At 42.0% G+C, this 27,190-nt stretch overlaps 1 protein-coding gene across 1 annotated transcript in view; it reads left to right on the top strand.

The window, feature by feature from the left end:
• The first annotated feature begins 275 nt into the window (after nucleotides 1-275).
• Nucleotides 276-27,190, top strand: part of FSTL4 (follistatin like 4) — a 442,413-nt gene continuing 415,498 nt past the window's right edge. The window contains exon 1 of the mRNA XM_040444472.1: nucleotides 276-436. The gene's annotated coding sequence lies outside the window, so the exon portion shown is untranslated. The remainder of the gene's footprint in view (nucleotides 437-27,190) is intronic.

Here is a 27,190-nt window from a genome sequence, read left to right as displayed (position 1 = left end):
CCCATCTTCATTGCTTATCTAGAAGACCGCAGTGGTCTATTAACTGGCTACCCTGGTCTTCCTAGATCCCCCTCCAAGCTATTTCTCACCGATAACAGACGGGATTGACATAGAACCTTAAATTGTCTCACAGCTTTCCAGCCTCAACCACCAGATGCCTTTTCACCACAGAATAAAATGCCAAGACCTTACTATGGCCCCTAAGTCTGTGTGTCCTGGCCCTCCTTACCCCTCTGACTTCATTCCAGTGACACTTGACTTCTTTGTTTTTCTAGAACATGCGAGTCTGTTCCCCACCTCTGTGCCGTTCGTTTGTCTCCTCTGCCTGGACACTCTTCCCTGAGAGCTTACTTTGTCTGGCTACCTCTCATCCTTCAAATCTAAGCTCAAAGGTCACCTCTCAAAGATGCTTGCCCTGACCACCAATCTAAATAAGGTACTGTACATGTTCCTCTAAGTACATGACTGAATACATTACAGTTTGTAATGATTTCTCCTTGTTTAGTTTTTCATTACCTGTTTGTTCCCCTAGACTATATAGTCAAAATATAGGGACTATGTATGTGTTGATTACTACTGCATCCTCAGAACCTAGTGTATGAGTTTCCTAGAGTTGCCATGACAAAGTACTGTAAACTGGGTGGCTTAAAACAGCAGGAATTTGTCTTCACACAGCTCTGAAGATCTTACGTCCAAAATCAAGATGTCAGCAGGGCCATGCTCCCTTCCAGGACTCTAGTGAGGATCCTTCCTTGCCTCATCCAGCTTCTGGTGACTCCAGGCACTCGTTGGCTTGTACCTGTATCCAGGCTCTGCCCCCACGGTCACATTACTTTCCCCTCTTCTTTCTGTCAAATCTCCCCTGTCCCTCACTCTTTTACAGACACTTATTATTGTATTTAAAACCCACCTGGATCATTCAGGATAAACTCCTCCTCTCAAAATTGTTAGTCACCTCTTTTGCCTTTTAAGGTCATATTGACAAGTTTTGGGGATTTGGATGTGGAGTTATCTTTTCATGGGCCGCAAGTCAGCTCACTGTACCTAGTGAAGTGCCTGGTACCTGGTAGGTGCTCCAAAAAATGTTGAATGAATGAATAAATCATAACAGCCAGGGCTTCTGTGATCAGAGAAGCGAGCCAGTTTGCCTCATCGACCCTCACCTGTGATTCGACATATTTGCCTAAAGGCAAAAGGTGTCCTTTCCAAGTGGGTGCTCAGCCTGCTGCATTAGCATTTGCCCACACCTCAGGTGTGTGTTTCGCCCATCATCCCAGCACCAGTGGTATCTCTCTGGCCTTCTCTTTGTTCAGAGACCCTCTGCATCTCCCATGGAGGAGGAAAAAACAGACTCCCTAGTGCAAAAAGAAAGCCGATATATCAGTTAGGATCTTGAAAGGAAACAGGTTTCACCCAGATGGATCAAAAGAAGAGGTTTTAATGAGAAGACTACTGATATTGGTATGGGAAAGGTGAAGGGGAGAAACAGGGGTGGTGAGGTCACCAGTGGGAAGCTATTACCACCTTTAGGACCAAAGGGAAAGGGGGGGGATGTAATGTTGACAGAGCCCCATGAGAGCTAAGCTATGGAGGAGGAGCTATGGTCGTGGAGAGATGATGTAAAAGCAGGGAGGGAGTAGAGAAAGACCCAACCTCTCTCTACTGGTGCTTTGCATGGGCAGAACCCAACCAGAGCCAGAGGACAAGGGAACTGGTAGGTGCTGCCCATGGCTCATAGAGGTCAGCCTCCTGGGGCACAGAGCTGGGAATAAGACAGGGCCTGGGCCTGGGTGAGAAGCAAGTGGAAAATAACAAACAAAGCAGGTCACCAGTAACAAGTCTGGGATCAGAGAAGCAGGGGGAAGAAGGGGCTGTCACCTGCTCTAATACAAGTGAGCAGTAAATAAGAAATGTGGGGTTGATCTCTCCTTTCCTCCTTCCCCTCCTATTGCCACTTCCATGTAGGCAGGGAGTCTACCTCAGTGGTTCTAACAGTGGCAATACTGTTGTCTTCCCTCTGAATGTTGGGGATAGGAAAAACCCAGCCACCGAGCCAGCTTTGCAAAGGCTCTGGAGGATGCAGATGCTGAACAGTGGCAGAGGGAGAGGCTTGTGGAGAGCAGGGGCTGAAGCCCACCGAGGTGATACTAGTAGGCAGGGAGGGGGCTTCAGCAGGAATTTTCATTCCACTGTGGGTTTCATCGGGTCAATCCCTGTCCCTGCTACAGGATTATAAAGAAAGAGAAAACCGTAACTTTTAACTTGCATCTTGGAGCAAAGGAGAGGATGAGAACTAGAATGATCTTTCTCAGTGAGCCAGAACTTGAGTGACCAAAGAGCCACTCCAGCTGAAAGCATAGATGAGGTGTCTCCCCGGAACAGCCTGGCACCGAGCCGAATGCATGCTCCATCTCCTAGCAAAGAACATCCCTGTGGCCCTGGGAGTGACACAGTTGACAAAGTATGACACCCTTGCCCTTTCTCCCACTGTTCTTTCAGTTTGATAAGTTGCATTTAAGGAATTTCTTTTTTTATTTACTGGCAGAATAAAATGAGCATTGGAAATGTGAGAAAGGATGAGTTGTCTCCCCGTAAAGTGCTAGAGTTAGAAAAGCTTTGTTGTGTCCTTGGGTCTTCTCTGCATGCGGTTTTGTGTCTTCCTGAATTGCCTGCCAGGTTCTCGCCTCCCTCCTGCTAAGCATGAGGTAAGGCCAGCTTCACTCTGTTTTCTCTCTGATCCTTGTGAGCTCTGTGGCCTGTGCTGCCTCTGGGGCAGGATCTCACTTTATTAAACAGGACAATCAATTAGTCTTGTTCATGCTGTACTATATCATCGAGCAGTTTCTCTTAAGACAGGGTGTAGTTCTTGTGTCTATTGACAGCTCTGGGAGGGACTCCTTCCACCGGGCAAGCCGCTCTGCCCTGGATTGTGGGTTGAGCCCTCTGTCCATTGTAAAGAACTCCAGAGGGCCACCGTGATAGTGTGTGCCAAGCCCCCAGTTTGGGGAGTCAAGACAGAAGCCCCACAAGGGTGGCCTGGTGGACACAAGGCCTGAAGGAACGTCCAGGACAGAACAGAGGTCTCCTGATTAAGACACAATGGCCCCAGGTCCAGAAAAGCTCTGAAGAACCATCATACTTTTTCTTGATCGTAGAAATACCTTTAAAGTTTGGTGGTTATAATAGTAAGTAAAACTTCTCATTGAAACAAGAATTGTTTGAATTTCAAACAATCAAGGCTATGTGGAATAGTCAATGAGATTCCTTTACCATCTCAACCCACAGAGCTGGCTTTTCAGCACTGGCAGAGTATATGTCCAATTTTTTAAAAATTTATTTATGTGTTTTTGAGAGAGAGAGAGAGAGAGAGAGAGAGAGAGAGAGAGAGAGAGAGAGAATCCCAAGCAGGCTCTGTACTGTCAGCGCAGAGCCTGACCTGGAGCTCAAGGTCACGAACCATGAAATCATGACCTGAACCAAAACCAAGAGTCAGACGCTTAACTGAGTGAGCTACCCAGGCACCCCCCACGTCCAAAGTTTTTAATATCTGTATCACATACACACATATATGTATGCTTGAAAGCTGGGGTCAAACCTACAGCTACCTTCCTGTATCCTACTTATTCTACCTTAGAATGTATGAACCGTCTCTTGCTTTTACATATTTTTTCAGAATACATTTCTGAAGTGATGCTCATAAGTTAAATATGCAAAAGTGAATAATTGACATACATTTTCTAAGGTGATTGGTATCTCACAGCTCTCAATTATTCTGCCATCTTGTTCATATTTTCACCATTTGTTCTTCCACTTTGCAGGTGAGCGCAAAGTCCACAAGCATAAGTCCGATGAGTAACAAATCAAGGCTAAAGACTTTCTCCTTGTGGTGCCCCAGTGATTTGTTTCAATTTTATTAAGCCTCTAAAACCTTGTCTTCTTGTTGTAAATATCAACATTTTAATTTCTCTTCCTATTCACTTTTATAAGGCAACAAGGGCATGATGTGATAAAACATTAAAGGATAATTGTACAAACCTGCCTGGCCATGCCCTTTAACCTGGATTGAGGGCTGGCAGTCAGTGCCACCCTGCAGCCCTCAAGTGTACCTCCTTCTGTTGAGGTCTGAAAGTCCAAATCCAGCACCAGAGTGGCGACTTACGGGGTCCCCATGTGTGGTATTCAGAAGTGTGGTCTGTTCGCGAGTTGAAATTGTGAAGTCAAGATACCTATATCCTAGATGTCTTTCCAGGCAGTGTGGGCTAATTCTGCTCCTTAAGAAGAAAGGAGCTTAATAGAAGCAGATCAGGCATCTTGCAGACATGTTGGGGTCAAAGAACTGTGTTCGGAGCTCTGCTTTGAGGAACTACGGCCAGACCCACGCTATACAACTGCCCTGATAAGAAAATGCCTCCAGGAAGCCCTAGGTGCTGCAGTTGGCCCTCCTGGGACTGCATCCTAGCTGGAATCATCCCTGCCACTAGCCCTGATACTACTTATGTGTCAAAAACTCAGCCTTACAGGTTCTAAGGCAGGCCAGCTCCACCATGCTCCTCACCAGTAAAATGCTGCCCATCTCTGAGCCTGCTTCCTCATTTCCTTCTTGAACTGTTGTGTGTTGCAGCTCATTGGCGGAACAGGTTACATACCTGAGTCCTGGCTGCAAAGGAGGCTGGGAGGTGGGACTTCTGGCTACTATCCTGGGGAGAGGGTCAGTTACCGTAATTGTACTGTCAGTACAGTTAATTCCCCAGACATTAGAAGGATGGGAAGCAGCTGCGAATGCAGAGAGAGAGAGAGAGAGAGAGAGAGAGAGAGAGAGACTTCTACAAGTACTCGTAGCTGTCGTGCATGATTTTAAATGCTTCATGGTATTTCATTTTATGCATATACTATAATTCATTCAGTAAACCCCTTAACATACATTCAAATAATTTCCTTTATCTTGCTATTGAAAATTAAAAGCCAGGGACACCTGGGTGGCTCAGTCAGTTAAGCGTCCGACTTCAGCTCAAGTCACGATCTCACAGTCTGTGGGTTTGTCCCCTGCATTGGACTGTGTGCTGACAGGTCAGAGCCTGGAGCCGGCTTCGGATTCTAGGTCTCCCTTTCTCTCGCCCCTCCCCCACTTATGCTCTGTCTCTCTCAAAAATAAATAAAATTCTAAAAATTTAAAAATTAAAAGCCATACTATAATAAACATCTTTGTATATATGTGTGTACCTACACACACACACACACACACACACACACACACACACACGCAAATGTATTTTTATACTTTGACTTTTTTTTATAGGGTTAATTCTCAGGTTTAGAAGCCCCGGTCACAGGATATTTAAAATCTTATTTTTTGATATACTGTATAACACTGTCTTCCTAAAAGCTTATTGAAGTGGCTCTCAACACAGATAGGTCATATTTAGAGGAGTTGTCAAGTTTGGGGGGTTTTAATGGAAATCAAATAAAATGATTAAAACATGCATATTTTTATATAGTAGAAATTAGATATTATTATAATTGTTAGTTATTATAACCAGAATATTTTGAATAAATGGAGTGGCCCCTTGCCCTCCTAAGGCTGGTAGTGGAAAGTTAACTGTACTAGCAATTCATAGGTCTATGCATGGATTTTCCAGTCTGTCAAAAAGAGCACTGTGTGTGGGGTCTTTGTGATCCATCTCTGTGATGCTCCCATAAGCTCTTAGGAATATTGACTCCAAGTTGCTCAAAGACCACAGGGTTGCTGCTTATGGTTGTACAGTAATGATCCTGTGGCTCCAGGAGGTGCTTTTTCACACTGTTCTCTAGGGAAATTGTGCCCATGGAGTTGTGCAGTGCACAACAGGTACCACACAGTACAGAGCACCTCTGCCATGCAAAGCACAAGGAGTCACTTGGAAGAGTCCTTCCAGCACTCTTTGTGGACTTTTAATTCATTTGTCTACGGTAACTGATTATGAAACATTAAGCCTGTTTCCCTTCCAGAGCAGCAAGGCAGCTAAGGTGATGGCTCCTAAGTACATAAGAAATGCATCTTGAATTCTGTGACATTTTACATTCCCAACTTTGCCCAGCGGCCAATGGCTCCTTCTTGCAAGTGACATATTGATTGTACATACGTGCAGGGTGACTATATTGTGCTCCGTATTTTGAGCTCGTCATCTGTTATCCCATTCTTATTGTCACCCTCGGTCTAGACAGTATCAAATTGGAAGCAGTAGTGTAGAAAATTACGAACAAATCAGAAAAGACTACAGCTGTGAAATGAGTCAGGCCATTGCCCTCCACGTTTAGCATTTCCTCTGTTGTAAACACCCCACTCCTTTCTGTGCCCTGTTAGGAAGTCCCAGAGCCAGGAGGGTGCTGGGATAATCATAGCTAAACTCTGACCTTGCTTTGAAGTTAGGTATAAGGTGTCCCTGAGAGCAGCAGATTCTGCTGTCCTAGAAACCGTGTCACATCTTGGAGACCATGGGGTGGCTCACCAAGGTGTGACAGTGAGGAAGCAGGGATTGACACATGGTGATTTATGTGGCTATGAATGGCAATTTCACTCTTATAGGGCACCAGGGATGGCCTGTTCCCCCAGGTTTTATGAGATCCGCATTAATCACACCCCTCCAGGTGGGTTTGTGACCAAGGGGATAATGAAAGGATGCCATGTTGCTAGTTGGCATGAAAGTAGGCGCCGCTCCGTCAGGGTGGATAATTTCATGCATCATCAGAGTGAAAAGCCTTAACGATGGCATGTGGGCAAGGCGCACCTTGTCACCGTGAAAACCATAGGCTCCTCTGTCATTGTGCTGTGCCTGTTGTCACTTTTGTGTTTGCTTAACGTACCTGTGGTGGATGTGAATGGGGCTTGCATTTTAATGTTAATCAGGACCAGTGCAGAGTCCTTCTTCTTCGAAAAAGTCAGTTCTACTCTTTACACTGGTTCACAGAGTCTGGGCAAGGAGAATGGGGCTGGGGAATGTCCCTGTCCCTGGTGCTGATCCTTCCGCGTTTCTGGGAAATAACTGTGGCTGGGGATGGCCATTTGTCTCCCACCCAGGCTCGGTCCTGGACTGATAGCACAGGGATAGTAGGTGAAAGCTTGTGTGTTCCCCTTGTTGTGGGCCCACCTGAGGCTGAGCTGTGAGAAGTAGTGTAGAGGGAGAAGGAACTCCCCCTAAGAAAGGCCTGGCTGCAAGCTCCATTCCATGTGGGCTCCTCCTGTGCATTGCTCTTCCCTGCCCTTAAGAGGCCCTCCCCTTCTTCTCCAAGAGATCCTGCCCTGCCTGGAACTCTCCAACTTGCCTTAGAGCTCTGAGTTTGCTTTGGAAGCAAGGCAGGCTCTGAGGACAGGGTGAGGGCCCCTCTCACGGAGGGGCTAGGGTTGTTGCGACCTTCCAGTGTCCTCCAGGGTTACCCTATGAGCTTCATGCATCTTTTCTGTTCACTTGGGGTTGGGGAGAACCTGATGGGCTATCCACAGACCCTCCCCTCTCTGAATCTGAATGTCCTCATTCATGTATTAAATTATCCAATCAATATATACTTATGGATCTATTGCCACACTCATGTCAGGATTGAGGACACAGTAATCAACTAAATATATAAAAGTCCAGCTTTAATGGAGCTTATATTCCAGTGGGAAGAGATCAACAAAAGCAAACTATAGAGATGGTTGGAAGAAAATAAGTATCATGGGAAAAGAATAAAGTAGGGAAAGGAGACAGGCCATAGTAGGATAGGGAGGAGTGGAGGTTTTAAGTAGGCTTGTCAGGAAAGGCCTTGTGGAGTGGCAGAGCTTTGCAGAGAAGGGAGTTAACTCAGTGGGTGTCTGAGGGAAGAGCATTCTCAGGCAGGAGGGGTCTGGAGCCTGCAGGAATCACCATGAGGCCAGTGTGGCTATAACAGAGTATGGAAGGGGGAGAGAGGAGGGCACAAGTCAGAGCAATGTAAAGCTTCATTGTGGAGGGTCTTATAGACCCTTGTGAGGACTTGGGATTTTCCTTAGGGTGAAATTAGAAGTCTCCAGGAGAGGGGTGAGGAAGGGGAATGACATAGTCCAAGTGATGTTGGAGAGGACAACTCTGAATTCTGTTATGAGAATAGTCCTGGGTGGGTGGATGGAGCAGGAGCTCAGTGATGCAGCTGCGTTGATGGTGGCTGGCAACAATGGGGGCATGGCTGCAAAGGCAGTGACAAGCTGTCTGGTTTGGGGTAAGAGGAGCTGAGAAGATTGGCTGGTAGATTGGATTGAGATGTGAGGGAAGGGAAGAGCGAGGATGGCATTAGGGCTTGGATTGAGCCACTGGAAGGATGGAGCTTCTCTTCACCAGCTGATCTGAAAAATATTATGTGGTGCAGCTTTGGGGGTATCCAGGCCAGGAATTCAGGCTTGAACCCCCTAAGTCTGAGATGCCTGTTAGCTCTTCAGGAGGAGATGCTCAGGGAGGTTGGATGCTGCAGCTCAGGAGAGAAGTCTGGGCTGGAGACACAAGTCTGAGCTTTCATCTCATACCAGGGGATGAAGGCCATGGAGTGAAAGCACTCTACAACAACATAGTGAGTGAAGACAGAGAAGAGATCCCAGATCTAGGAGCCAGAGTTTGTTAACATTTAGAGGAAGGAGATATAACAGGAACCAGCATAGCAGACTGAGCAGGAATGACCAGGGTACCAGGGAGAAAGAAGCCCAGGGAAAGTGATATCTCAGAAGGTGGGTGGAGGAAACATTGCTAACACAGGAAGCGATAGGCTGATCACTGGACTGCAAGTTCATGTGCACAGGGACCTTATTATGTTCTATTCTATGCTTGATCTCCAGCCCCTGAAGTAGGACCTGGCCCCTAGCAGCTGCTCACAAAAGAACATTGTTGAGTGAATAAGCAAGTCAGGTAAGATGAGGATGGAGAATTTTCCCCTAGATGTGGCCACTTGGAGGTTGTGCGTGACCGTACAAGAGCAGTTTCAGAGGAGTAATGAGGATCAAAAGACTGTTTGGGGCCAGTGCAGGCATGGGACAGAGAATCGAGAAACGAGCTTGTAGCTGGAGGAGGTAAGACGTCAAGTCCATTCTGACCTGTCACATCATTAATGGGGCCATCTTCCAAGGGCTGGCTTTCATCTTGTCACTGCTGCTCTTCTATAGCATAAAACCCAAACTCCCCTGCCACACTCCAGCTGCTATCCATCTTCTAGCCTTTGCTTTTTGCTGCCTTTCTACTCATGCTTCCATTCCAGCTGAACAGTAGATCCAGCTGTACTCATTACCAGCTGTGCAACTGTGAGCAAGTTGCTTAGCCTCTCTCTAAGCCTCAGTTTCTGGATAATTACAGTATTTTCCTCATGCAGCTGTTAAGGGAATTAAGTGCTGGTATTCAGTTGGTATTCAATAAATAACAGAAATTTTTATTCCTGTTTTTGCACATTTGCTTTTGCTGGTTCCAGTCCCCCCATAGTCCATCTATCACCATCCTCTCCAAGATCCTATTCAAGACTGTCCATTCATTTCTGCATAGTAATAATAATAGTGGTAGCAGCCAATACTTACATAGTGCTTGCTTTGCACTAAATGAATACATATATGAATTCATTTAATTCTCAGAGCAATCCTAAATGGTAGGTTCTCCTATTGTTCTTGTTCTGTAGAAAAGGAAACTGAGGCACAGCGTAGTTAGATGCCTTGTCTCAGGTTGCATAGCTTGCCAGTAGAAGAGCCAGGTGGTTTCATTCTTTTTGCCATTCAGTAAGCCTTTACTGAGTGATTGCTTTGAACCAGACCCTGTACTGGACATTGGGAGTTTAGAAATGTAAAGACTTTGTCTGTGTCCTTGAGGAGCCCACAGCTTCGCTTCCTGACCACTTAGGGCCAAGGCATATCTTTTGAACTCCCACAACCCTTATGGCCTGTCCCATTCATGGAGTGTTCAGGCTGCTGAGCGTTCCCCTGATGTTTTACCGGGTAAGCAATTTGAGCTTGGGTTTCTGTTCTGGGGCTTCTGAGTCTTAGAGTCTGAATCTTATCTTGCATATCACCAGGACTCAGTAAATATCTTCTATAAAGTGGTCGTTTGTACCAACAGTCTAAGTTGTTTATTCATTCATTCATTCATTCATTCATTCATTCAACACTTATTTATTGAGGAACTGTGATGAGCCAAGTGCTAATGTGGGTCCTGGGGACTCAGTGGTGGACAAGAGAGAGGCCCTGCCCACATGGTGCCATGCACTAAGAGCTGGCACTGGACTGCAGGAGTTTACTGCCTCCTACCCTACACACAGGGTCATTCATGCCCACAGTAGGGCTTTTTCTTCTCTCACCATGTAACTTAAATTGTACTCCCTTGGATTTTGTTGGGGGAAGAAGGAATGGTGGTACTTTCACTGGTTTTGCAAATTTAGGAGGGAGGAGTCAAGGAAATTTTAAGGAGCTGGTAGAATTCCAAATCCACACGTTTCCATATATGAACAACGGGGATGTGTCTTTTCCAGATTTGTTGTGGAAACAGTTGGATTATTTCACTTAAAAATCACCATTATCAAGCATACAAACACAGTACTGTCTAGAGATCATCTTGTCCTCTCTGACCGTAGGAGTCCTGTTGAGTTTTAGTTATTTCATCCCCTTGCAGAATTCTGATCCTCAGAGTACATCATGCCTACGACTTATCATTGAGGCCTCCTAAAACCAATGCATTCTTACTTCTTAACTACCTTCATATGTGAAATAACAGGGGGCTGCTTTCCACTCCAACTTTCACCTAAAGATCACATGGGATGGCAGTAAGATGTCCATGATCTCCTTCCTATGTTTTTTTTTAAAAGAATAAAATACATCAATAAAATACCAAGTAGAGGCAATATATGTAATGTATATTACATATTGATTATATATAAACCATGTATATTCATGTGTATATGTATATATAACGCTAAGTTCTTGGGGTGCCTGGGTGGCTCAGTTGGTTAAGAGTCTGACTTTAGCCTAGGTCATGATCTTGCTGTTCCTGAGTTCAAGCCCCACATTGGGCTCTGTGCTGACAGCTCAGAGCCTGGAGCCTGTTTCAGATTCTGTGTCTTCTTCTCTGTCTCTGTCCCTCCCCTGATCATGCTCTGTCTCTCTCTCTCAAAAATAAATAAAAATTTAAAAAAAGTTTAAAAAGCTAAGTTCTTGGTGAAGAAGACAATGCTCTATAATCCATTTGGCCTGTGGGAAATCTATTTTCAGGCTGCTTGCTATAGAATATGAAGGCCCTTTCTGCAGGAAGACAGACAAAAAAATGTAGAGGGACAGGACATGAGGACACCACTGTACAGTTATTTTCTTAATAACATGTCTGACATATCACTAATCTCAGCCAATATCATCTGTGTCAGTACCTCTTGACTGATGGTATTCCAGAGGATCCATAACAATTCAAAATAATCAATGAGTGGATTTCCACTTCTGGGAAGATAGAGAAGACAGATTTTTTTCTCTACTCTTTCCTCTAAGCACAACTTAGTAACCTTGGACGATATATATGAAACAAACATAAGCAGACTCTGGAAGGTGAAGAGAAGAAGGCAGACGCATAGTACTCCAGGACTGAAGGAACATCACAGTGGTGAGTTCTCTGGGTTTTCTTTTTGCCTCATGTGTCCCAGACTTGGAACTGAAGAAGCTAACAACCTGGAAATGCCAGCAGGTATGACTAAAAAACCCCAACAAAAGCCAGCTCTCTATAGCATAGAACCAGGAAAGGAGACAGCCTAACAAAACAGAAAACTTTTAGACACTAAACATTCTACTCCAGGCAAGTGCCATAGAAAAAAGCCTATTAGCCCCACCCCATCCCTGTTCACACCAATAAAGTTTAAGTAGGGGAACCCAGATTTTGATAAGGTGCCACAGTTCCCCTACCAGAATGGTGTCAGAGAAGGCTAAGTAGGGAGTCTGGGCTTCCACTCTACCTGGCAGGAACAAGAAACTCCTTTCTTGCTGAGATGGTGTCAGAGGAGGTCTAGTGGAGTCAGGACTTACCACCTCTGTCTCTCCCTTGGTGACAAGGTCACTCTCTTTCTACCTCTCCTCACCCCATGATGTCAGTAGTAAGCATGGGTTGGCAGTAATGTGGCACTCCATTCCCTCTCTGCCAGGGAAGCCTAAGTGGGAAGTGGAATTGCCACCCTTCCTCATCAGTAATAAGGAGTCCTCCTCCGCTAAGGTGTTGGTGGAAGCTGAATAGGGAGCCTGGACTTCTACACCCACTTGACATCTATGACACCCCTCCCCCTTCTTTTACTGGACCAATGTCAGAAGAAGCCAGCTAAAATAAATTTCAGTAAGATTGAGGAGTGTTGATTAACCTGACTATGGTAGTCACTTCACGAAGTTTACCTATGTCAAATAATCACATTGTACTTTAAGAAATAGAATATTCTGTTTGTCAGTTATACTTCAATAAGGGTGAAAACAAATAAGATGAACAGTCTCAAAACATAACATCCAAGATGTACAGGTTTCATTCCAAAATCATTAATCATACAAAGAACCAGGAAGACCTCAAACAGTGAAAAAAATCACAGATGCCAATACTGTCATAATGGAAATATTAGAATTATCTAAAATGATTTTATTTTTTTTTTAATTTTTTTTTCAACGTTTTTTATTTATTTTTTTTGGGACAGAGAGAGACAGAGCATGAATGGGGGAGGGGCAGAGAGAGAGCGAGACACAGAATCGGAAACAGGCTCCAGGCTCCGAGCCATCAGCCCAGAGCCTGACGCGGGGCTCGAACTCACGGACCGCGAGATCGTGACCTGGCTGAAGTCGGACGCTTAACCGACTACGCCACCCAGGCGCCCTCTAAAAAGATTTTAAAACAATCATCATAACATTTCAGTGAGCAATTATGAACATACTTGAAACAAGGAGAAACAAAAAACCTCAAAAAATGAGTAGAAGATACAAAGAAGAACCAAATGAAAACGCTAAAACTGAAAAATATAATAACTGAAATAAAAATTTTAATGGATGGGCTCAGCACATAATGGAGTGGACAGAAGAAATGATAAAGACAGAACAATGGAATCCTCCACCTAAACAATATACAGAAAATAGACTGAAGTTAACAGAGTCAGGAAACTGTGGGACTATGAAAAAAAACTCTAACATTTGTATTATCAGAGTCCTGGAAGGAGAGCAGAAAGTGGTCAAGGCTTAAAAAAAAAAAATGCCCAAAGAAATAATGATGGAAAACATCCCAAATGGAGTAAAAGAGTTAATTTATAGAATCAAAAAGGTTAGCACCGACAAAGATGATAAATCCAAAAAAATGCACACCAAGACACATCATCATAGTCAAACTTCTGAAAACTAAAAACAAAAAATCTTAAAAACAGCAACAAAAATTATACTTTATATGTCAAAACAATATGAATGACAGAGGATTTCCTATCAGAGGTTAAAGAGGCCAGAAGGAAGTGGCACAACATTTTGGACCAGTGAAAGAAACCTGTTGACCCAGAATCCTATAACCAGAGAAAATATCCTTTCAGGAATGAAGAGATAATGAAGACATTCTCAGGAAAAGGAAAAATATCTCAGGAAAAGGCAAAGAAACTTTGCCTCCAGTGGAACTACTCTTAAAAAATCTAAAGAAAGTTTTCTAAAAGGTAAACAGTTAATAAAAAAGTAATCTTGAAATATCAAGAAGGAGGAAAGAACATGTGAGCAAAAATGTGGGTAAATACAACAGATTTTCCTTCTCAAATGTTCTAAATTATTTTTCATGTTTGAAGCAAAGATTGTTACAGTGTCTGATGTAGTTCTAAGTGTATGTAGAGAAAATATTTAAAACAATTATGAATGAGAATGTAAAGAGATGTAAAGGAAAGTTCCTGTACTTGAACTGATAAAATTGCTAAACCAATAAACTATATAGATTATAGATGATGTAATATAGCAACCACTAAAAATCTGTATAAAGAGATATACTCTGAAACACAGATAAATCAAAATGGAACTTTAAAAAATTGTGTTCCTCACAAGAAGGCAGGAAAAAAAAGGAAAATGGAAAATGGAATATACCACAAAAAATAAAATGATAGGCTTAAACATTAACATATCAATTAAATTTCAATAGTCTAAATATACCAATTATAAAACAGATATTCTCAGAGTAGATTAAAAAATGATCTACTATATGCCATCTTTAAGAAACTCGCTTCAAATATAATGATATAGGGAGGTTGAATGTAAAAGGATGCAAAGATTATTGAAAGAAAGTCAGACTGGTTATATTAATAGCAGATAATATAGATTTCAGAGCAAAGAAAATCTGAGAGAGTCATCATATAATGATAACAGGTTCAGTTCACCAAGAACACATAGCAATCCTGAATGTGTATGCACCAAACAACAGAGGTGCAAAATATGTGAAACAGAAACTGAGAGAACAGAAAGGAAAACAGACAACTTCACAATTATAGTTGGAGATTTCAATGCCCCTCTCTCAACAAATGATAGAATAATTAGATAGAAAATCAGCAAGGGTATAGAAAACTCAGCAGCACCATCAACCAAGAGAATCTAATCAACATTTATAGGACACCCTTCCCAACAATAACAGAATACACATTCTTTTCAAGAACATGAACTAAGGTAGACCATATCCTGGGTCAAAAACAGACCTCAGCACATTTAAAAGAATTTAAATCACGCATTGTGTGTTCTGCAACCACAGTGGAATCATACTAGAAATCCATTACAGAAAGTTAACAGGAAAATTTTCAACACTTGGAAACAAAATAACATATTCCTAAAAAACCATGGTCAAAGGGGAACTCTCAGGGAAGTAAAAATATATATTAAACTGAATGAAAAAAACAGCATATCAAAATTTGTGGGACACAAAGCAGTGGTGAGAAAGAAATTTATAGTACTAAATCCATACATTAGAAAAGAGAAAGAGTCTGAAGTAATCTAAGTTTAGGAACACCTGGGTGACTCAGTTAAGTGTCCAACTCTTGATTTTAGGTCGGGTCATGATATCATGGTTTGTGGGATCGAACCCTGCATTGGGCTCCATGCTGAGAGTGTGCAGCCTGCTTGGAATTCTCTCTCTCCCTTTCTCTCTGCCTCTCCCTCTTCCTCTCTCTCTCTCTCTCTCTCTCTCTCTCTCTCCCTCTCCCTCTCCCTGTCTCTCTCCCCCAAAATAAGCAAATAAACATTAAAAAATAATCTAAGTTTATACCTTGAGAACTCAGAAAAAGAAGAGTAAAATAAACACAAAGGAAGCAAAAGGAAGTAAATAATAGAAGTAACAATAGAAACTGAAAAGAGAAACCAATAGAGAATAATCAATGAAACAAAGAGATGGCTTTTTGAAAAGATCAATTAATAAAATTGACAAGTCTTTATCAAAGCTGAGAAGGAAACAAAGGGAGAAAACACAAATTACCAATGTTTGGAATAAAATAAGGGATATCACTGCATACCCTAAACAATGCTACATGACTAAATTTTACAGCTTGGAGGAAATGGACCATTTTGTCAAAAACACAAACTATTACAACTCACCCCAAATTACCACCAAATCTATGCAATTTCTTCCAGAAAATAGAAGAGAAGGGAACATATATTAACTCATTTTATAATGTTACCCTGATACCAAAACCAGACAGAAACACTACAAGAAAAAAGAAAGAAAACTAACGATCAAATTTCCTCATAAGTATAGACACAAAAATCATTAACAAAGTATTAACAGAAAGCTCAGCAAAATATGAAAAGGATTATATACCATGACCAAGCAGGGTTTATTACAGAGATGTGAAACTAGTTCAGTATTTTTTAAAAAATTGATGTAATCTACCATAGTAACAGGCTAAAGAAGAAAAATCACATGATCAAACCATGAATTCAGAGAAAGAGTTTGACAAAATTCAATCAATCTATTCATAATAAAAACCTTTAAAAAATTGGAATACAGAGGAACCTCTTGAACTTGATAAAGATCACCTACAAAATATCTACTGTTAACCTTACACACAATAACAAAAAAATGAACACTTTCTCTCTAAGATCAGGAATAAGACAAGGATGTCTGCTGTCACTACTCCTATTCAACAACAGTGCCAGCAGTTTTATCCCATGCAATAAGGCAGGAAAAGGAAATAAGAGACAAATATATCATAAATAAGATGGCCCTATTTGAAGGTGACATGATTATCTACATAAAGAATTCCAAGTAGTGTACAAAAAAATTCACAGAAATAAGTGAGTTCAGAAAAATTATAGGATACAAGATAACATACCAAACTCAATAGTATTTCTATATACCTAAAATTACCACATGAACACCAAAATTAAAATACAGTACCATTTATAATTCTGAAAAGGGGGGGGGCACCTGGGTGGCTCAGCCAGGTAAGTGTCCAACTCTTGATTTCAGCTCAGGTCATGATCTCACAGTCATGAGATCAAGCCTCCATGGGCTCCATGAAGGCGTGGAGCATACTTAAGATTCTCTTTCTCCCTCTGCATCTCCCTCACTTGCTTGTTCTCTCTTTCTCTCAAAAACAAAACAAAACAAAACAAAACAAAACAAAACAAAACAAAACAAAACAAAACAAAACAATAAATAGAAGACTACAAAGTGCTCATAAAAGAAATCAGAGCTGAAAGAAATAAAAGCAGATCTAAATAAATGGAGAGGCATGCTCAGCATAGTAAAGATGCCAATTCTCTCCACATTGAAAGGCAGATTTGACACAGTTCCTATCGAAATCCAAGCAGGTATTTGTAGGTATATACAAGTTCATTATCCAATTATCCAATACAAATACTTAATTTTAAGACTTTCGTAGCTATTGTGACCAAGACTATAAAATATTGGTAGAGGATTTGACACATGAATCAATAGAATAGAATGGAGAACCTAGAAATAGACTCAGAAAATATGCTTGATTATTTTATTGTATTTTATTGAGGTGAAATTCATATAACATAAAATTAACCATTTAAAAATGAACAAATAAGTGGCATTTAGTGTATTCACAGTGTTATGCAAATACCACCTTTATCTAATTCCAAACATTTTCATCATTCCCAAATAAAACCCCATAACCATTAATAGTTTTTCTTTCTGTGAGTTACCTATTCTTAGTATTTTATATAAATGGAATCACACAATGTGTGATCTTTTGTGTTTGGCTGCTTTCACTTAACATATTATTTGTAAGGTTTATCCATGTTTTAACGTGTATCAATACTTCATTCCTCTTTATGGCTGAATAATATTCAGTTGTATGTATTTGCCACAAATTTTTTTATCCCCCCCATCCATTGATGGACATATGTGTTGTTTCTAACTTCTGACTCTTGTCAATAGTGCTGCTATGAACATTTATATACAAGTCTTTCTTTGAGAGCCTGTTTTCACTTTTTTGGAGTATATAACTAGGAGTGGAAATTTGGGGTCATATGGTCATTCAATGTTTAACTTTTTGAAGAATGACTACACTGGTCTTCACAGCATCTAAACCTTTTTGCATTTCCACCAGCAGTGTACAAGGTTTTCAATTAGCCATGTCCTTGCCAAAACTGGTTATTCTCCTTTTATTTTTTTTAAACATTTGTTTATTTTTGAGAGAGACAGAGACAGAGAGAGAGAACAAGAGGAGGAGGGACGGAGAGAGAGGGAGACAGAGGATCTGAAATAAGCTTTGTGCTGACAGCAGCGAGACCCAATGTGGGGCTTGAACTCACAAACTGTGATATCATGACCTGAGTGGAAGTCAGATGCTCAACCAACTGAGCCACCCAGGCACCCCTCTCCTTTTAAAAAAAACAACAAACTTTTATAGCCATCCTAGTGGGTATAAAGTGGTATTTCATTATGGTTGTGATTTGCATTTCCCTAATGACTAAGAATATTGAGCTATTGAGCATCTTTTCATGTGCTTTTGAGACATTTGTAGTATCTTGTCTGGAGAAGCATCTATTCAAGTACTTTGTCTCTTTTAATTGTCTACTTTTTAATTGGGTTGTTTGTGTTTTTGTTGTTGAGTTGTAAGAGTTATTTATATATTCAGTATATTAATCACTTATCAGATACATGATTTGCAAGTATTGTCTCCCATTCTGTAAGTTGCCTTTCCATTTTCTTGATAATGTTCTTGCATTGAATGCATAAAAATGTCAATTTTTGATACAATCCTATTTATTTATTTTTTGTTGTTGCTCATGCTTTTGGTGTCATATCTAAAAATCCATCGCCAAAGCCAAGGTCAAGAAAGTTTACCCATGTGTTTTCTTCTAAGAGTTTATAGTTTTATTTCTTATATTTAGGTTTTTGATCAGTTTTGAGTTAATTTTTATAAATGGTGTGAGATAGGGGTCCAAATTAATTATTTTACATGTGGGTATGCAGTTGATCCGGTGTTACTTGTTCAAGAGACAATTCTTTTTGTGTTGAATACTTATGGCTCCATTTTGAAAATCAATTGGTGATAGAGGCATGTTTCTGGAATCTCAGTTCTATTCCATTGGTCTATATGTCTATCCTTATGCCGGTACCACACTGTTTTGATTATTGTAGTTTTGTGGTGAGTTTTGAAATCAGGAGGTGTGAGTCCTTCATTTTTCTCTTCTTTTTAAAGACTGTTTTGGTTTTTAGGACCTTTACAGTTCCTGCCAAACTGAGTTTTGACAAAGGAACAAAGCAATTCAATGGAGAAAAGATAGCCTTTTCAGAAAGGATGCGGGGCAATTAAACATTCTAAGGAAAAAACAAAAGTGAACCTTAAGTCTCAGACCTCATACAAGAATTCGCTCAAAAGAGGTGACAGACTTAAAGGTAAAATATAAAACTCTTAAGCTTTTATTTCAAAAAATACCTGGGATCATGGATTTAGATTTGATACCAAAGTAAGATCTATAAAAGGAAAAATAGATAAATTTGACTATATCAAAATTAAAAACTTTTGTTCTAGAAGATATCCTATTAAGAGGGTGACAAGTAGTAGACTGAAAGAAAATAGTTGCAAACCACATATCCACAAAAAACTAGTATCTAGAAGGTATAAAGAACTCTCAAAACTCAACAGAAGAAAAACAAACATACAAAAAAGAAACCCCAAGCAATCGAATTAGGTAATGGCCAAGAGACACAAAGAGACATTTCACCAAAGAGACTATACACATAACAAATAAGCATGTAAAAAGATGTTCAACATCATTAGCCATTAGGGAAATGCAAATTAAAATCACAATGAGATATTACTACACACCTATCGGAATTACTAAAAATAAAATATATTGACACCAGCAAATGCAGGCAAGAATGCAGAAAAACACAATTGCTTATGCATTGTTGGTGGGAATGTAAAATGGTGCAGCTACCCTGAAAAGTAGTTTGACTATTTCTGTAAAAACTAAACATGTGACCATCATACAAACCAGCAGTTGCCCTCGTGGGTATTTATCCTAGAGAAATGAAAAATTATATTCATAAAAAACCTGTATAGAAATGTTTACAGGAACTTTATTTGTATATAGCCTCAAATGGACATAACCCAGGTGGTTAAACAGATGTACTTCCATACTGTGAAATACTACTCTGTAACAGAAAGGGATAAACTACTGATGGGGAAACAACTTGAACAAGCCTTGAGGTCATTATGCTGAGTGAAAAAAGCCAATCTCCAAAGACTGCATGTTGTATCATTCCCCCGATATAGTATTCTTGAGACAACAACATTTTAGAAATGAGGACAGTTTCGCGATCACCAGGGGTTAGGGATGAGGAGGGAGGGGCAGAGGGAATGAAGACACATGGTGGCTGTAAAAGGGCCATAGGAGGGATCCTTGTGGTGAATGAAAGATTCTGTACTTGGACTATATCAATGTCAATATTCTGGTTGTGCTATTATACTGTAGTTTTACAAGATGTAAAAAACAAAAAAATAGGAGGACACTGGGTAAACAGTATTTACTCTGTTTTTGATGACTGCTCTTTCTTACAACTGTATGGGAATCTGTAATTATTTCAAAATGAAAGGTTTAATTAAAAATCAGTAAGTGATACATTATTTAATTTTCTTTTACATTTGTAAGAAAAGACAGGGAGCTTGTCAGTGTATAACAAGTGAGCACACACAGTGGTTAGGTAGAGTTTAAATGAGGACAGTCATGGCTCCATCACTCGGTCTATTTCTTGGCTGAACAGCACTGACTGCAAGAATGGTTGAGACTGTTATATATCAAATTGTTTTTCTTCTTAGACATATGTTTGATTTATGCTCATAATAGATTGTGTTTAAAGACTAGAAACATAAGGAACCTGATGATGAAATACAAGATAATTAAGAACAAAAAATGGGAAGACTACAATCTTACTTCAGAATCACCTTCGCCAATCTATAAATCACATTCATCTGATAAAAACTCTTCTACGGAACATCAAGATGTCTTTGGTACTTCAAAAACAGTGTTAAGGAGAGAAAATAGAGTGACAATTATGTCCAATTTAGCTTTTCATTTATTGAGAACAAAGGCTCTATCCACACCCACAATGTGCTATTTGCAGAGTGGTTGCAAATAGCGGCCTGAAATCTTTCCCCTCCTGTCATTTATAAACAAAACATGGAAATTGTAAAAATAAAACCATAGTTTTTTTAAGCATGAAATTCCAGAATTTCATACATCCAATTCTTGGAAACCAGTTTCTGCCTATACTTGATGCTGTATTATGGAGTAAAACCCCAAAGTACTTTTTAGTATACATTCAGTCCCCAAACCAGATATGACATATCATTTTTTAGCATATTTATCAGAAAATTGTGTTTTCTCTTTTATGATTTAATAAAAATTAAACATTGTCCATTCGTCATTAAATGATATAAAGTGAAGGGTTTTTTTGTAATGATTGTGTATTATGAATATTATTAATGATTGCATTAAAACAAACTTGAATACAGTATTTAATAAAATACTCTTAATTTGTTTAACATTTCAAATCACTCATTTGTCACATATCACACAAAAATGGCAAAGCCAGTTTAAGTTTTTTCAAGGATGGTTGTAGTGAAAAGCGTTTGCAAGTCACATATGGCTATGCAGTGATAACTGACATGTGTGCATGCATTTGTCAACTTTAAAGCATCCTGTACACATGTCACTTGTTATGTGTCCACTGCCTTTCATCTAGGGCAATTAGGAAGTGAAGGTTCCTGCTTAATTAAATGTTCTCCACAACTGAAAATTACTCTCTAAATATGAGCACTGGATTGGAATCCAGAGTCTTCAGTCTTTGACTAGCCTGGGGTTCTTAGATAAATAAAGTGGGACGATGACAATGTTAATCTTTCATGTTGTGTGTGTAAAGGCAGTCAAATAACGGATCAGGTTTTTGTTTACATTTTGGCTTCTTTCTCATTTGCTATGTTTTCTGCTTCAAGTAACAAAAACTCCAAACTCAACTGATTTAAGTCATGAGGAAAATAGAAACCCGAGCTAAGGCAGCTTCAGAATTGGTTATTTTAGAGGCTCAGTGACATCATTAAGGTCTTTGGCTCTTTCCCTATTCTGCCATCTTTCATGGGTCACCTTGGTTGCTCTTTGGGAAGATGGTGACCATGGGTGTAGGGGTTCCTTGTAGTTAATGATAGTATCAAGAGGGAAAAGAGGCACCATCTCTTCCCCGTGCATCTCTTTATGCTTTCTGTCGCCCGTCCCGGGCCAGAACTAGGCCCCCTGGTCTCGCCTTAGCCAGTTCCTAGCAAAGAGAATGGGAACCCCATTATTGGCTTAGACCATGCTGGACAGGATGGACATCCTGTAGGCAGGGAAGAGAGAAAGACCACATGTTGGGTTTTGATATGACAAGGGATCAGGTGAGGACTATTAAGTAAATATGCCAATAGGTTCAGAAAAGAAGCTTCTCTAGGCACCTAGTCATAGGACATGTATTTTGAGATATGTATTAGGTGCCACATATGTATACACTGTGTGTAACTGATGCAGAATGGCGTACGATTATGAGGGCAGGCTCTGAGTCAAATCCTGGCTCTGCCGTTTGCCAGACAAATTGCCTTAGATAAATTGTGTAACTTCTCTGAGCTTAACTTATCAAATGGGGACCTTATGGAGCTGTGAGAATTAGGTGATACAACACATACAAAGGGTTAGGCCCAGTGCCCAATTCATAGTTAGCAATCAATAAACGTAAGGTGCTGGTGTGGTGCCAGCGATGATAATGAGCTAAACACAGCTTTACCTCTCAACAGCTGAACAGCTGCTCTCACTCCCCCAGTCTCTCTGCCCTCCACCCAGTCAATTCTCCATACAGCAGCTAGAGGGATGTTCACGACATACAGTAGATTACGACTGTCTCCTGCCCTCAACTCCCCAATGACTCCCATCACACGTCAAATCAGATGTGAAGTCCTTGTTTATCAGAGCCTGCAGGACCTTTGTGATCTGGCCCTTGTCCGTGCCGTCTTCTTTCATAACTGTCCACCTGGTCCCTGTGTTGAGCAATGTCAGCCTGGGTCACATCCAGCCAGATCTTCATGCCTGTTGAGCCGTCTGCCTGCATATTCTGCCCACCAGATCTTGTCATATCTTGTCCCCTCATTTCTTCACGTCTCTGCTCTAAGTGCCTCCTCATCCTCAGAATTTCTTCATCTGCCGTCTTTCAGACAGTCACCACTCATTTTTTGAAAAGTTTTTATTTATTTTGAGAGAGACAGAGAGAGCATGAATGGGGAAGGAACAGAGAGAGAGAGAGAATCCCAAGCAGGCTACATACTGTCAGTGCAGAATCCGAAGCAGGGCTCAAACTCATGAAACCATGCGATCATGACCTGAGTTGAAACTAAGAGTCACGTACTTAATGGACTGAGCCACCCAGACACCGCTAAGACAGTCAACTTTCTTAGTCTGCATTCTCTGGAAAACAGAGCACGAGGCAAAAGCGTTACACCTTAGAAGTTCAATCTCAGGAAGCAGGAACAATGAAGAAGAGAGAGCAGATATGGAAGGTCCAGCTCTGTCGGCAGTACTCAGTACTTGGTCTCTTGGTCCTCAGGACCCAGGGCACGGTGCATGTCAGTACAGACCACCCAGGGAAGGAAGGGAGAATGTACCTGCTGGCTTCCTCCTGTACCCTGTCTCCCACTGGTCGAGTCCTCCCCTCTGTCATGAGCTCCCCCACCCCTTTTGGCTTGTGTGGAGCAGCTCCCGCCCCCACAGCAGCCTCTGGAGAAGCCAGAACCCCCAGGGGTCCAGCCTGACCAGTGCACAGGCCAGTGTCTCCTTGTCAGTTGGTGCCCTGTGCAGGGGGGGCTATTTGGTTTGAGGTAGTGGCAGTAACAGCAGAGGAATCTATCTCTGTGGCTGTGGGAACACCTCAGACCAGTTAATAGGGCCCCTGTGACCCGGAAGCAGGGCAAGTGGGGGTGGGGTAGGGGCGGAGAGAAGGTGTGGGGGTGGGGGCAGAGAGGTCGGTGTGGCTACTCAGATTTGGGGTGGTATGTAAGCTAAGTCCAGCACCATCTTACAGATCCCTGTCTGGCTTAGTGCTCTTCACAAAAATTAAGGTGACCCACCACAATACTGCATACGTGTTTGAATGGAGCATATAATCACAGGAATGGAGTGTCCATAAGGTAGGCACTTATCTTCCTGAATGATCTTTTTTTTTGTAGATTGGCATGTTATCTACCATTCTTTGATGAGTTGGAAAACAGGGTCATGGCAAATATTTGTGAGTCTGAATAAGTAAGGTTGAGTAAAGGAGGTTGGCCCCTCTCTTTGCTCTCCTCCTATCTTCCTTCCCGCTTCACCTCTCTCCCCTGTCCCCAGTAGGATGTGGTACTTAGTGGCTTGGAGGCCTGGCCTCCTCAACCCAAATTCTCCCTGTGCACGGAGTTCCATGAGGGGCTGAGTTTCATTTCCTCCTATTTTGGGATCTTTCTCAGGGCCTGTGACCATCAGCCTGGGTCCTGGGAGTGGGGATGCGGTGTTTGTCTTGGGACTAACACCACCGTGAAGGGGCTTATTTTCCAACCCCTCCACTTTTACCATTCATAGTTCCCTTCCCTTCACTGTAGCTTTTCATTCATCCCAGCTTCTTAATTAAAATTTCCACTCATTCCTCCTTTTTCATTGCCTTGAGAAATTTCCCAAATCACACTTAACCTCTTAAAGGAACACCTTACTTATTTCCACGCAGTCTACTCTTCTCCCTAAACCAAAGTTAACAATTATTTCTTTACCTTTTATTTTTAAGGTTTATTCATTTTTAAGAGACAGAGAGAGACAAAGCATGAGCAGGGGAGGGGCAGAGAGAGAGAGGGAGATACAGAATATGAAAGCAGGCTCTAAGCTCTGAGCTGTCTGCACAGAGCCCAACACAAGATTGTGACCTGAGCCAAAGTCAGACACTTAACTGATTCAGCCACCCAGGCACCCCTAAAGTTAACAATTATTTCTGAGTGTGATTTTAGGTCTAGAATTTTTAATTTATTGCCTCCATTCCCTTTATTTCTAGATGACTAAAAGGACCATCATTTAAGAAATGTTTAAGAAATCCTTAACATCACAGCTCTTTTTAGATCAGAGTGGCCCTAACTTCCATACATCCTAGCAAAATAAGGCATAGACTTGCAGAGTTGGAAACAGCCTCAGAAGTTCATTGAGTATGACCGCCTCCCACCCCGTCCACCTCCAGCTCCCACTTGAGACATGAAGAAATGAGGGCTGGAAAGGCTCACCCAGTGAGAGGCAGTTTTTGGACAGGCAGCAAGTGTTAAATCGCGGAAAGAGCAGGAAGACTATTTCCCCTGCCTTTCCCTACCTTCTCACATGACCTCCCTTCCCACAGTGTTTCTGGGCACTGTCTGACCAGCCCAGGGGGACCTGACCCATAGCTAGTGACAGGGAAACACTGTGGTACAGTCTGGAGGAGGTCCCCTGCTTCTTCCTGATCCCATGCTTCTGTGTCACCTCTGGGTGGTCTGATGTGCAGCTGCAAGCCAAAATGACCTCCAGGAGGCCCATTGTTTGTTGCGTTTTTGGTAAGAGTAGAGCTAGAGAAAATGTTTTAAAACTGGTAAAGTAAATATCTATAGCAGATTGTTAAACTTCTTGGTCTTGCAAAAATACATCAGTAACTTTCTGTTGCGTGTGTGTGTGAGTCTGCCTTGCGACATTACTCACCAATTACCCAGACTAGGGGCTGGGGCAGTAATCTAGTATATGTGCTGCCGAAGCGAGCACTCTGGGGCAGTAATCTAGACTCATGTTTCCTTTTAACTTCTCTTTTCCACTTACTGAATTGTATGAATTCAAAATGTAACCTTTTGTTGTTGTTGTTACTTTGTTTTTGGTTTTTGGGTTTTTTTTGTTTTTGTTTTGTTTTTTGTTTTTTTTTTGCCAACCATCCCTGTTGGCTACCGAGAATCATCACTATGCTTGCAAGTTCTGAAACAGGGTTTCAGGCCAATTCCAAATGCTTTGTGTGGGAGTTAGCCTCCCTTGCATGTCCGGGGAGTATTTTTAAAGCAAGAATTGCCCTGAGAAGTCAAAGCATAGAGCAATGCAGAGAGGTGTCAAGGTCTACTGGCATCTGATGCCGCTTCCCTGAAGGCTTGTTTTATTTCGTCATTCACACTTCACCTTTTTTATTCCAAGGTGACTTTAATTCCACGCTTATTTTATGCACAGTAGCCACAACAGCTCACTTCAGATGTTAGCATTATCTCCAAGGGGCATTCTGTACATGTGGTTTGTAGCGGCTACATTCCCCCCTTACTCGGGAAGCAAAGGAAGTTTGTTGGAAGTCCAGTCCATGTTCACGGCACTAAACAGAGCTATTTTGGATCTTGGTCAATCTACAGACCTTGTCTTACATATGACCCAGAGTTATTAAAAAGACACACCCCAAGGCCTGCCTTGGTTATGTAATAGGGCCACTAGGCTGACTCAGGGACTTTGTGCTGAGAGCTGAGAACAGAAATCTGCTTTTTCAAACACCTCAAAGTGTGGGAGGGGAGCTAAACCCAGTCTCTGAGCTGTGGGGCTCCATCTTGTCCACGGACTTAGAATTAAATTTCAGAGGGAGGCATAGCACGTTTCCAAATTTCCTTGCTTCCTTTCATGTCCAGTCCTTCTTCTCTTTCTCCCAGGATGGAAAGTGCCAACCTTTCCCCAGTCCAGCTGCAGAGAATCTGGCCTCAAGCCAGCTTTGGGGGTTCAGTCATGGGTGGCCTTGGCAAAGACTCGTGGTCAAATCTGAGAGAGCATCATTCCTGCCAAGGCCCTGGGGGCACTGAGGATGGAATGGCTTTTGTCCTTTTGAGCCCAAATCACAGTTTCCACGTGGGAAGTCACAGCAACTGAGACCTGGAAGTCACCCAGGTCTCAAGCACTCCTCATTTTGCAAATGGGGAAACTGACACCTATGGCAGAGATATGACTGGCCTGGGTTACAGCCTGGCCGTGTAGGAGGGAGAGCCGGATCCCAGACCAAAGCGTGTGTGAGGGCAGGGACCAGGCTGGCTCATTCACTGATGTCTCCCCAGAACATAGCATGGGGCCTGGTACATAGCAGGGGCCCAGTAAATATGTGTTGAAGGAAAGAGCAAATGTAATACCTTTTCCTCCATGTCAGTGTTTGCTTTTTCTTCTTCTCTTGACGTTTAACTAAACTTAAGAAAATCTCCTCTGTCCCCTCCTCCAGGCCAGAAGAGGTCACAGGGGCACAGACAAGACACTGTTCCACTATACCACCAAGTTATCTGGTGCCCACCCAGCCTGAGCAGGAGGCAGTCCCTCTGAAAGACTCCTGCTCATCACCAGTCTGGCCTGGCTAGGGTCTCACTCACAAATCGATGCCAGACTTGGGCTACAGACAGACCATTGGTGGGGGAGAGGGGTGCTAGTTGCTACAAAGACGTTTATAGTTTATTTGGGCACCAAGACTGATCTCTAGGTCAATTAATGAAAGCACATGACAGCTGGGTTGGGGTCTCCAAAAGCTCTGGAAGTTGAATAGGGATTCAGAAAGGTTTAGGCGTGGGGATGAGGTCAGGGCAGCAAAAACGTCTCCTTCTAAGGGAGAACAGGGGACCCTCTCATCGCAGCTTGGACGGGCTAAGTCAACATCACCTGGGACTGCCCCTGTATGCCCAGGATTTTGTAAGATGATCC

The sequence above is a fragment of the Herpailurus yagouaroundi genome, unplaced genomic scaffold (assembly GCF_014898765.1).
Source record: "Herpailurus yagouaroundi ecotype Mexico unplaced genomic scaffold, PumYag 192, whole genome shotgun sequence".
Classification (NCBI taxonomy): Eukaryota; Metazoa; Chordata; class Mammalia; order Carnivora; family Felidae; genus Herpailurus; species Herpailurus yagouaroundi.
This window is presented reverse-complemented; position numbering and strand designations above follow the sequence as displayed.